At 42.0% G+C, this 12,485-nt stretch overlaps 1 long non-coding RNA gene across 1 annotated transcript in view; it reads right to left on the minus strand.

The window, feature by feature from the left end:
- Positions 1 to 12,485, minus strand: part of LOC129737391 (uncharacterized) — a 59,179-nt gene that overhangs the window by 12,337 nt on the left and 34,357 nt on the right. The window lies entirely within an intron of this gene.

Below are 12,485 nucleotides of genomic sequence, written 5' to 3' on the forward strand. Positions count from 1 at the left end.
ACTAAAGTTGGCTTATTTTATTCGGTGAAATTTGCTTATCACAGGCCTCTAGGTGCTTTCATAAACAATATAAACGAAAATAATGAATAGACCAAATACCTAAGTGACAATGGGGACCACATCAATAGCTGTCTGCCCAACAGAATATGGCTCAAAAGAAACTGTATTATAGCATCTGATCATCTCAGAAGAGGGAACTTTCCACCCTTCTGAGGCTTGCTTCATTTCCAAGCACAGGGGGATTTGTTAGTTTGAGGCAGATCAGGTATATCCACCCCTTGCAGACTGCAGAGCACAGCAGTTCCGTGGATATGAGTAGATGTGGAATTGATGCCATCCTGTGGGTGTGGGAAGTGGATGTACAGGGAGGGCAGGTGATCCTGACGAGAGCGGTACACACTCCCACATCGCCAGGGCAGACTGCTCCAGTGCAGTGCCTGGTACCAGACTACAACCAGGACAAAGCCGCTGAGCTCACAGGCACCCTTCTGTTGATTCCCTACACTCACAGAGGCATGAGGACAGGCTCAGCAGCAGCAGGGGTTACCTCTGATTTTATGCCTTTTCCGAAGTAGTGGAATTTTCTTAAGAAAACCTGAAGTTTTATTTTGTCTTGGGTTTGGGGTTTTTTTTTTAGTTTGTTGCTATTTCTGTGCATGAAGTCTAGGGAGATTTCCGAACAGGATGAAGCTAGCACATCATCTTCTCATGGCAAGGCTCATGCAGCAGCAATGTTCTCTCTAGGTCAATCAAGTCAGAAAATAAACCGTGTACGTAGGAACATGGGCAGGATCTGAGAGTAAACCAGTCACCCGATGTGAGTCACAATAACGCTTGAGGGATATAAATTATGAAACAGCAAATTTAATATTGAAATAACCAGACTAGACTTATGTTAACAAAACAAAGTTCAGCATAGCTTCATTTACCCGGCTCTTCAGGGAGCTTCATCACCCCCTCTGAACTTGCCAGGTCTGGGCTGGTGGTGAGCTGGAGTCCCAGGTGGCTCCACAGCCCGCTTGTCCCAGGAGAGTTACTGTGAAATACCAACTGCCCCTCCTGATGGGAGGGACAGAGGACAGACTGTCCTCCATTTCGGAAAGCAGGACCAAGCAGGCACTGCCTGCCAGGCACTTGTCCAGCTGACACCCCTCGCAGCCTAGTGCTCCAGCTGGGATAGCAGATTGTCACCTGTGACTCGTACATGTCATTCCCTACATTCAGGACTCCCAGAGCTATCTATGCAAGCCAGCTGTCTTAAAAGGTAAGTGTATCTGCTGATACTCTGGCCAGTGAAAGCAAAGCAGACAATAATACCTGTTCTTTATAGATGCCATACCACTTAGGAGCAGGTACATGAAGTCAGAGACATTTCTCCTTTTCACGGATTTAGAAGTCTGGATGGCAAGAAGCCTCATTCAATCTTCTGCTAATACAATATGAAACACTCTTCACAGCTGTAATTTCCTGTAGCATCTAAAATGTTTCCTGTTAATATTTTCCATGTTGTTGCTGGTTTTATGAAAAAAAAAAAAATCCCCTAAATATTAACATTTTCAGATGGCAGAATGGAAAAAGCTAACATAACTCTTAGAGCCACAGCAGACAAATCCAGAAATAGATCTAACACCAGATTTCTCAGCACTCCCTAAATTATGGCACAAGGAACAGACCAAAACTCCAGTCCAACCTTCTGCTTTTCCTCACCCAGTGCTCAGATGTTGTCATTTGACCTCAATTCTGGCCAAAGACAAGACTCATTTCTGCAGTGTAACACACAGATCATGCACCTTTATTTTCTCATTGTATCCATACTAATTCCTCTGTTGCTGCCTCCTCCCCCTGCCATGGCAAAGAAAAATCCTACCGCTGCTTCTAATGCTTGGAGGAAAAAGCTTAGGGTCTTTTCTCTGGGAGGAAAAGAATATTAGTACCTTTAAAGATACTTACTCTGTGCTCTTGCTATTGAAAGTTTCTAGCTCAATGGGAGGTTTGAGAGACAGGGAACAATAAACACAATAAAGCTACAAAGTAGCCAAAACCAAAATGAAACAAACAAACAAAAAAACCCCGTGGGTTTTAGTCCTATAGTGGCTCTGGGCTACCCTCACAAATTCCCTTTTAAAAGATTTAATGACTGCCCATATTGTGAGCAGCTAAAGGATGAGGGACGCCTACAAAGATGACCAGAACTACGCCAGCAGAAGTGTGCCCAGCATTCGCTGGGAGCTTTATTGCCCCAAGAAAACTAGAAAATGCCTTACCCTTGTAGACAGCAGCAACATACCCAGTAAACAACTTCTATTATTATTTTGCTGTTTCTTTGTCCGTGCTGCCTGGAGGGCAGAACCAGCTTTTTGTGAGTATTTGTTTGGCTACCCTGGCTGCCCAGCCTAATTACTCAGCAAAAAACAGCGGGCTGATTCCTCATCTGGTAACTGTAACTCAGCGACAGCCAGCCCTGCTCAGTGAAGCTGGGTGTATTTACACCAGCCCAGATCCGTCTGTCTGTCTCTGCCTGACTGTCCCATCACCTGGCACAGGGCTACAAGATTTATGCAGCATCTCCTCTCCAACTAAGCAAGAAAAAATCAAACTGGACACATTTGCAAGAGTGCGTAATTGGTTGCTGAATCGGGTGTGCAGATTAACATTTGTTCATGTATTTACCCAGTCATGAACAAATTTTCAGTAATGATCTCTACAGCTGTGGCCATAATTTGTGTACTCAGAAACTATGAATACTGGCAATCGAATGTCTTCTGTGTGCCCACAAATCTGGGAAAAATCTAACACGGGATCAAGGCATGCCTTTTGAGAGCTTTCTTGTTCTGGCTGGGTACTCACTTATTCCAATGGAGAAAACAGTGAATTGGTTGAGATTCTTGATAGCCACAGTAGAGGAAGGCAAGCAGACCAGACAGAAGATACAAACGTACCTCTAATTTCAGAAGATCTTGCTGCAAATTGGCCTAGTTTGTGGCTTGTATGAACAGTGAAAACTACTCACTCCTCCCAGACAGCATTCGGGATCTACCAGATACACTGCTCAGTCAAATGTTATCTAGATTTTGATCTTTATATAGCTTTTGAAGATCTCTGCAAACTTTCTGGTTGAAAATAAAAGCAAAACTACACGTATCGTTTCAAATAAGAAACTTTTTTTTTTTTTTCATTGAGAATAAGCATGTGATTTTGGCTTATGTCATAAATCAGTCTGTAAAATTTCTAGCCAGACTTTTGTTAAAAAGAGAAAAGAATGCTTACTACTGTGGCCAGCTTGTGCCAAAAATAGTGGCTGGCAAAGCCCTGTTTTAACAGGAGCAGCTCATAACCCTATAGGTCACTCTGAGTTGCACTGTCCTGTACATACCAAGTCCATTAACTCAATGAGATTGTATGTATATTGTAGGGATACAAGCGAGTCTCAGAGTTCATCCTGTAACAAGGGACTCTTGTTATTTGTCCACCTTTTTTTCCACAGACAGCTGCAGGTGTTTCTGCCAGTCTAACACAGAGCAAAGCACGGGGCCCACGGCTATTTGCAGATCAGTCCCGTAGAGTGCCATTACTGGGGGTTTCATATCTGTGATCAGACACCCATACCTCGCCATTTGTACCTCTTCGTATTTTGATTATTTAGATGCAAATCCACAGCACATAACAAATTCCCTCCTCTCTCAAAATGCAATCGATTTTAAAAGCATGTGAGCAAAAAACTGAGTGCTCAGAGCCTTTGCAAGTGTCCATGACATGAAAGCCTTTAAGTGACTGTAAGCTATTTTCCTTGCTGTCAAACTGCCAGATGATTTTCCTGCCATTAGCACATGCCTATACAGGCCAAACGAATGCTTGCCTTTTTGGACATATGTGAGGAAATAAATGTAATTACAAGCAAGATGTAATCACAATTGCTTTACTATTAAAGCTGCTGTATGCTCTCACAGTTTAGTTAACAATACATGCAAAGAGTGGAATTGCTTGATGTTCTCAGAAAAGGGGAAAAGAGGGGAAAAAAATAAATATGGCCTCTTTCCTTTATATCTGTGAAAACACAACATTTAAATGCAGAATTTGACTTTCCAAATATCACACCAAAAACCTTTTAACAAAAACAGCAGGGAGAGAAAGCTCTTTAAACCATGATATTCCATGAAGGATTATGAAAATAGAGGTCATTGCAAGAAAGAGAATTGCAAATACAACTTGAAAAGCTTCTCACATTTGTAAATACATCGAGGAGAATTTATTCCTCTCTGGTTTTGCTACCAAAGGATATTTACAGGTTCCCAGGGAAAAGGGAAGAAAAAAAATGACATCAAATTTGATATACTCTGTGTGGTGCAACATGCTGATGTGTAGTAGTAACACTCAACTGAGCTTCAAAGGAAATGAGTTTTCTAGGCTGGAGTTACACATTACGGGCCTGATCCTGACAACACACTGAGCATTTCCTGAGAGCTTTCGTGTGCCCTCAGCTCTCGCTGAATTCAGAGACAGCTTTTGATTTCTTTTGGTGCTGGATTATGATCAGAAGTAATGAGACAAAAATGTAGCGTGCTTCAAAGCAAGAGCTGAAGCTTGTCTCCTTACAGAGCCTATCACGCTGGGGGCCCCGTCCTTCGTTAGGGCTCCGGAGGGATAAAATAATAACAGTTATGATACTAATAACAAACTGAATCTTGGCTTGTCTGTTCAGACAGTCCCACACTCTGCACAATGACACATCTTCCATGCCCAGCTAAAGAACAAAATGCATTTGGGTTGCTTGCCTAGGTGCTTTGGCACAATGCTGAGACAAAAGTGGCTGAAATGTTCCCGAGCCTTTGACTGACGGCTGTTATCAGCGGGTTTCAGTGTCCTGGATCAGTAAGGTCTGTTTTTCAGCAAACCCCAAGTATTAACAGTCTTAAAATTATACCTCTGGAATGCATAGGCTATCTTATTTCCAAGCAACTAAACCCACTGCCATGCGCAGATGATGTGCAGGCAGCCCCTTCAGACTCTAGCCATAGGAGGTGCTAATTTGTGACAGGCACAGCTAGCAGGTCACATTTTCCATCCGTTACTGATGAATGACTCCCACAAACTTCAGGAGCTCAGTTCAGGTGGTATATGCACTCTCAGATGACCAAAGCATAAAACTCCTACTGATTTGAACTGGATTATCTGAAACTTCAGATATTTCTACATTTGCACTATGAAAATAAACTGGCATAAAGTGACTTAGACCAGAACCAGCCTTCCCTGCCCGAACTTCTGGTGAATCCAAATACTGGAGAAGATGTCTCTGAAGTCTGTGACACAGCACAGGTGACAGCTATCCACACCGAAAAACCAGTCCAACACCTGCTCATCTCTGCAAAAGGCCACACTTAGGTCTGCCTTTGCTGCTCAGGCTGTATGGTTTTGCTTGAACTTGGCAGTTACTTCACAGCTGCAAGATGAAACTCTGATGACTGAAATCAACAGCAAAGCTCTTGCTAGTTTTAGCAGAACTAGGATTTCACCTTATGATTTCCTTCTGTATGACAAAAATCAAGCAGAGACGGAGCTCAACTTCTCACTGCCCAGACATCTGATACCAATAATACTTCTTTACTCTGTCCAAAACTATATTTAAATTGCATTTCTGGCAGGTTTTTAGATGTGTGATATATATCTCCTGCTATCACATCAGATGTTGTTTCCTTCAGAACTGTTGAACCAGATGTAAAATGTGAGAGATGTAAAAAGTAAAATAAAAACCTTGCTCAGAGTAAAGTGTTTCTGGCATGTGGCTATTATATATGGGGGTTTTAGATGTATATCTCCACTCCAGCCATTTAAGAAGGTACACAGTACCATAATTCTATTGGACCTGATTAGTGCCAGCTACTTGTGATCAGTAGGAATTTAAAAACCAAGGGCTGCCAAACACTAACAATTTATAAACTGTATGCCAGCAATGTGCTGCAACCGAATATTCTGTAGTGCACTTAATTTCAAAGTAGAGCCACATTTAGAACACTGGGGGGTGGGGGGGGTGGGGGGAAGAGCTAATATATCACGTCAGTATTTGATTTTCAGCACTTAGGACTATACATGTTCTGTTTCTTACTGACAAAGAGAACCAGAGGCAGAGAGTGAAAGGAATTCTTGCAAGGTTGTCAAGCATTTGCACAGACAACAGGTATAGTTGTAAAGTAATTCTCCCTTTTCAAGCATAAAATTGTCTCTTACAAATCTCAGTTGCAAATGTGTGTAGGTATAGATCTGAGTTACAAATGAAGAGCGGTGAACAAATACTTCTGCAGCAAAGGTGAGTCAAAGCAGGGTGACATGAGGAAGAAACAGCTGCACTCACAGTACATTAGCATCCTGATCGTATACCACTCCCCACAGACTGAACGATCACTTGCATGACATTCAACACTATCTGAGGAGCAAAGGAATTTAAACAACTGCCTGTTCTTAAGAAAGAAGGGCAATGATTCTCCTGTCACTAGTTTTATCTCTTTGTGACCCCTTTTTAGTCCAAGGAAATCACTCCTGATTTATCGTACTGAGAGGAGAATTAGTCTGAGTTCATTTCATCACGAGACCACGAGTTCTCCAAACAGCAGGGCTTCACATCCCCCAGGGACTGGAATTTGTCCCTCCCTGGTGATTATGTGTCTATTAACATCCCAAGACACCACACTCCATAGTGCCTTCAGTTAGCTGCTACAGCTTGGACCACTCTAAAAATGAATACAATTGTGTCTTGTGACAAAACCAAGAGAAAAAGAAGAACAAAAAAACCCCAAAAAGCTATAAAGCCAGTTCATCCAATCAAAAGGAATCAAAAAAGGCTTCTCAGGAAAAAGTCCGATGAGACAAAAATTCTGCCTGATCCCAGGAGAAAGGATATGGCTTTGTTGTACGCAGCACCCTGACACAAGCTCAGAGATGCAGAGATGGACACTACTGACAAATGGGCACAAAGAATTGCATGTGCTGTAAAGAAGGCACCTCCTATCATTCTTGTCCATGAAAGGTACCCAAGGGATCTATCTCTTTTTTGTTTTTTGTACTATGAACAAAAGACTTCCACGGCTTATCAAGCCAAAAAGCCTCACTGAGTTGAGCTGAGTTAGAAGTAGAGCTAGAAAAAACTCGCCCATAATCCTTGTAGTTAGTCTCTATCTACACAGAGTTTTCTGTAAGTACCTAAATCCCCTTAAGTAAACACAATATACTGAAAACTCTATGCTTAGCCAAGCTCCTTCCCTGGTATAAGCAACTTTTAGGAGTTCAAGGAAGCAAAAATGCAAATCAAGTGTTTGACATCCCGGCTCGCCGATGCAAGACACGGGGCACAGGAACCAAGCGAAGAGCCCCAGCATGACTGGAGAGCAGGGAATGTGATAATTCCCGTCCTTGCCGACTTCTGGCAAGTGCTGCTTGGATATTTTAATATCACTGTAATTTGTAATTGTTCAAATTGATGACATCCCAGTTAATGGAGCTATAAAAATTTACATGAGCTGAGGCTCAAGGCTCAAAGGCATGCCCATAGGAGGGAGCGTGGGATTTGGGGAAGGGCAGTTCAAGTGGCCTCCATGCTTGAGACGGGCAGACTTGAAGCGGGCCAGTCCGACAAAGGTCTGAGAATGCTCGGGGAATGGTTTTTACAGCACCAGCAGCCACGAATCTTTCATGCTGCCACTGGCAGGGCAACTTCAAACGCTCTCCGCTTATATTGCACACAGCGAACACAGGACTCCCCGAAAACATGTCTGGGGCACCTCGCCCCAGCGCACCCAGCTGTAAGGCAGCGCGCTGAAAACCCAGCAGTGTCTATGATTATTCATAACCAGGAGTGTTGCGCATTCTTTGGAAAGCACACATCATCCTTTGTACTCGGGAAGAGTCACGATACACCCTCTGGGTTTACCCAAAGGGCCTTAGCAGAAGCTGTGGAGTTAGAAACATATTTGTGATGACAAACGTAGAGATTTCTCAATCGGTATTTTAATTTGGGATCCTGCACTGAATTACCACACCCCACTCCTGCAAGCACAGTCTTAGATATGGCAGATACTTGGAAATAAATGGAAAACCAGACAGTCTCTTATACAGCACTGGAAAAGACTACAGACTATGTTCAGTAGATGCCAGTTATGATCTCTCACATATATTTTTAGAGAAACGCTGTAATTTTTTAAAAAATTAAACTGATTCTAATGGTAAGTGACATTTCAGTTCAGTCATAATTACAATCCACCAGACTTACTCTTCACATTAGTAGGAGGATATGATCCTTAAGTTCATGCAGGGTTAAGTTTGTCATCCTCAGAGATTTCTTAATGACCCTTGTTATCTAAACCCCGTTTCAGAATGGTGGCCGTGTATTATGTTTTCAATACACATCCTCAGATGTATTAGGACACGAAGTGAACCTGACAGGGAGAAGAATATTTTCTTTCTCCTCCGAAATGCCCCAGGAGGGTTTTCTGCAGGTGACCTCCTCAGACCTTGGCTCTACATTAGAGTTATTGTCCTGAGAGAAGATTCAGTTAATACACCCAATTCATTTCATATAGTGCTCTTGAGTTTATTCTTGGTGGCAGCTAACTTGTAAAATTTTATTATGGATTCTTCATTGGTTTGCTTGATGGAAAACAATTATTCTATCATCAGGTCTAAATGATACACCTTGGTGGACCACACTATTTTCTTTCCATTACTATTTTCAGACAAAATGTTAACTTCTGCTTTAAAAGAAGTTCAAAATATCCTTCCTAACATGGTATTATCAATATATTAATTTAGACCTCACACTTGTAAATGGCTGTGTTCAAAGAGGTCTGATGTCCTAAAATAAGCCTTATGACTTCTGAATACAACATGTTGACTACAATAATAACAACAACGACAACAACAATAATTAGTAGCATGCTGGTGTCTCTCACAAGAGCAGAGCTCACTGTTGTAGGCAATACCCAAATGTGTGGTTAGAGTTCATCTGTGCCTGAACCTGCTTATACTGTCATCAGACAGAAAGGCACGGTGCAGAAGAGCCCTACCCTTGTAAGTGAAGCCGAAGCACAGAAAAATACACAACTTCTGCACAACTAAACCAGCTATCTCTGAACAAGCAGATGCATCTGCCCAGCCTTGCACAGCCACCAGCTCACAGCCCAGAAGCAGCAGGGACCTGTCGGTGCAGCAGTGCCCCTGCTCCACTGGCTCTGCTTTCTGAACAGGCTGATGCAGCCGCGCCGCTTCCAGAGCCAGCCTGCCCAGAAGTGACTCGGATATCTCTGCACTCCATTGCAGAGGGCAGGTGTACCCCACAAACTTCAGAGGGTTTGAGAAGGGCTATGCTGCCACCTAGAACCAAGACTCCTAAATCCCAGCTGAGAAGAGTATCTCTAGGTCTGTTCAGGTGTGGGGCTTCCCAGTGGAATTTTCTCCACCGCAGCCATGGCATTTACCTGGGGGGAAATGTCAATGACAGCAGGGCTCAGCCCATGCAATGTATTTACATGCTTGTTTCGAGACGATTGTGGAGTGTACTTGACCTTGAAATATATTGCTCCGCAGGGACTTTGGCAGGGAGCTAGTCTTACACTACAATAAAATTTTCAGTGCTGTGACCTCACCCTGGTTTCATGGCATCGCCCTCACGCCTGCTCTGGGGTGACAACCCACCAGCTGCAGCAAGAAGCTGAAGCCACCCCCTCTCTTCCCTGAACACTGTGTGTTCTCTAAGATAGGAGAAGTAGAAGTGGATAATGAATGTGTCTGAAACCTTTTGGAACTTCACCAGGATTAGGGAAAATAACTCAACCATCGGCAAACTGCAGCAGGTGGAGCCCCTCGGAACCAAAGGTGTTTTCAGAAATGGCCAAGTTTGAGTTGGATGGGCCTATTTTCTGGGGAAAAAAATAAGCGTTTCAGGCATTATGTGCCTTCTCTTTTCATACAGACAGATGAAGTCTGATACACATTCAAAAACCATGAAAAATTCCCACTGATTTCACTAGACTTCAGGTAAGGATGGTCTGTGCTTCCAGGACGTTGAGCCCAACATATCTGTATCAAGACTTTTTTTTAAAATCCCCAGGCAAGAGGCATTTAAATTGAGGTTCAGCTCTTACCCAGAAATTTGCTGTTTCCAAGTTGCTGTTTTTAGTAGAATTTTATCTTGCAAAACAATCTGCCATCTACTGAAAATTTCACAGGTACTTATAGAGCCATTATTCATATATTTGTTATACATCAAGTGAAAAATCCAAGCCACTAGAAAGATTATGCAGTTTCTTCAGCGCACTGTAGAGTCAGATTGCTCTGATGCGATGGCAGATACAACCTAGGATATTAAAGTAGCCTAGTACTGCCGATTGGTATTTAGAAACTGGATGAAAGCACAAGGAACATTCGAAGCAGCTTTGTGCAAAGCCCATTCACAGGGATGAATCTTTGGGGGTTTTTTGTAGCAAATATCATAGAGGGGTTAAAGTTCATTGAAAAAAACAGGTATCCTGGAGGAAAATGCACAGAACATGATTTTAGGGTTTAGTAGAAAGTCCTAGGAAATCATTCAGTGAGGGGTTTTTTTCATGCTTGCATATACACTTGAACATCAATTTGGAGGCAGGCAGAATCATATGATCCCATGGAAGTTAACACGGTAATGAATATTAACATGATAATTAATAATACACTTAAATGTGTGTCATGCAGTTGAGTGAGCCAAAAATGAACCAAATGTATTGTAGCAACTAACCCCCCACAGTTACAAGACAGAAATGAACAGCATTTTGTAATTATACACAATGACATATTTTCTCATATCTACTGCCAAAAAAAATATCACTTTTTGGAATTAAAAGAGAGAGCAGCAAATAGAAACAGCTATGTCATCAGTAATTGCAAACATGTTTTCAGCTCCAGCTTCTGATAACTATCCAAAGACGTTCTTTTAATTGGTAAAATTGACAACTGTCCAAAAATAAAGGAGTCCTTAAGGGCCACGTTCACTCGTAACAAGTCAGATAAAGAAATCAAGAGTGCCAGAGGAGTACCTAGAAAGTTTTGCAAGGAGATGGGAATTAGCAAATAAGCAGCACAACCGAAAAGTAAATGGTGCCGCTTGTAAAGGGGCTTTTTAGATATTTGAAGACTTATTAACTTTGCCCCATGGGGCCTGATCAAGTTGCCTGTGAGAGAAGGGCAACAGATTGACTTACTGTATTTAAAATATAAACACCTCTCAAAGGAACACTAAGAGGATTGCTTAAGACAAGTCATCTTAACAGAGGAGCTCTCTAACATGTGATAGAACAAGCTGGTGAAGTCCAAAACAACTTTCCAGCAGATACAGAGTCAAAGAACTTGGTTCCAGAGTTTTACAACTAAAGGATGGCTTTGTAGGGTATTACTGTTGGATGCAGGTGAGATCTCAGATGGTGTCTCCTGTTCCTCAGTGGTAGTGGGAAAAGCTGATGATCCCATACAGAAATCCCCACCCCACTCACAGGTAAAATCACTTATGTAAATGAGCTGTATGAAATGATCCAAAGGCGGGCAGAGGGAGACTCTGCCAGATCTCCTCTGCAGCCAAAAAGACATTTCACCAGCCTGATCATGTTTGAACATTAATCTTTCCTTAACGAGGATTATTGTTTGATAACATCACATGCAAGCAGGAAAGTAAGGTCCCTACTCTGAAGTTTCTTATCTAAACGAGTTTCTCTTTCAAGTATCATACTATACCCATATTAAACAATGAAGCCAGAAGAATCCCACAGATCCTGGTCCTCATGGACTAAACAGGAATTAGGACGCTAAATGCCTCTAATGTTCTGAGTCTAGGGAATCCAGAATCCAAAAATATCTGCAGGTCATAGATATAACGAAAAAAAACTTCAGTGGTAATAGCCTTAGTGCATATTCCAGCTGGAACTGACCTAGGGGAGTTCTCAGGAAGAAAAATGTCTCTTCATTTACCTGGCTGAACAACCAGGTACTAAAAGCCTGTACGATCTACAAATCTCTGTCCACTCACCACACAGGTATATTCCATACACCTCATATATGTATTTTGCCATTTGCTACTGATAGTTGTGGGAGAAGTAAGTTGCAGCAACTTTACATGTCCTGACCTTTAAGTTCAAAGACATCTTTATATTCTCACTCCCTTGAAATCAGCATTTCTCCCTATGATTAGCTGTCTGCTGTCTACTTGTAGTTACTTGTAGTGTTTAAGCTACTAAAAATACTATGTTCAAAGAACGATTAATAAAGCTTGTTGGGGCCCAGGAGTTGCTATGGAGATGTCTTTGTGTACATCTCAAAGTATGTGTAAATACATATTTGGACAGTTGTTAAAAACATGTATAATTTTTCCCAAACACCACAGCTCTTCCAAACAGCATAGTTTGATGGCATAATGCACATTTAAAGATTTTTTAATAGTCTGTTTTATTTATAGTTATTTACTCAACAGAGTACAC

Source organism: Falco cherrug, chromosome 14 (genome assembly GCF_023634085.1).
Source record: "Falco cherrug isolate bFalChe1 chromosome 14, bFalChe1.pri, whole genome shotgun sequence".
Taxonomy (NCBI): domain Eukaryota; kingdom Metazoa; phylum Chordata; class Aves; order Falconiformes; family Falconidae; genus Falco; species Falco cherrug.